This window comes from Condylura cristata, unplaced genomic scaffold, assembly GCF_000260355.1.
Source record: "Condylura cristata isolate star-nosed mole 26May11 unplaced genomic scaffold, ConCri1.0 scaffold00015, whole genome shotgun sequence".
Lineage (NCBI taxonomy): Eukaryota > Metazoa > Chordata > Mammalia > Eulipotyphla > Talpidae > Condylura > Condylura cristata.
The window spans coordinates 4,256,010-4,256,632 of NW_004567116.1; the positions used below are offsets into that span (position 1 = coordinate 4,256,010).

At 66.5% G+C, this 623-nt stretch overlaps 1 protein-coding gene across 1 annotated transcript in view; it reads left to right on the forward strand.

Moving 5' to 3' along the window:
* Positions 1 to 623, forward strand: part of SYT7 (synaptotagmin VII) — a 140,938-nt gene that overhangs the window by 115,494 nt on the left and 24,821 nt on the right. The window lies entirely within an intron of this gene.

Sequence of the window (623 nt, forward strand, 5' to 3'; positions counted from 1 at the left end):
CCCGCCGCTCTGTGCAGTCAGGATGGGGTTGCCCGTTCGGCCCCCCCTCCGGTGTGGCTCGCTTTCCTCCCTGCTGTGTGCTGCTGCCCTGGCTGCCCGGTGGTGGTGGTGGTGGTCGGTGGTGGTGGTGATGGTGGTGATGAACTCTAACTAACACGGCTTTCTCTTTCTCCCTGCCTGGGGGCCTCCTGGCCTGGACAGCCCGCTCTTCCTCCGTCGTTAACCCTTCGTTGTCCTGTGGGATAGAGTTGGAGGTGGCTGCCCTCCCCCCACCCCCGCCGCCCCAGCCCCAGGCGGTGGGGAGGGGCCCCCCCTCCGTTGTCGTGGTGCGTTGTTCTCCGACCCCCAGCCCGCCGGGTCCCCTCTCTCCTCTGCAGGCTCCGCTGTTAACACATTTGCAGTGCTGATGTCTCTCTCTCTCTCTCTGTCTGTCTCTTGTCCGTCTGTCTCTCTCCTCTCTCACTGTCTCTCTCTTCCTTTTATCTGTCGTTGTTTCTCCTCCCCTCCCCCACCCCACCTGTGGCCTGTCCCCTCTCCCCCACCGCTGCCCGGTGCCCCTCTGGCCCGGCCGCCTCCAGTGGCACCCTCCTGTCGGGCGCCAAAGTGGCCGCCGCGGCGGGGCC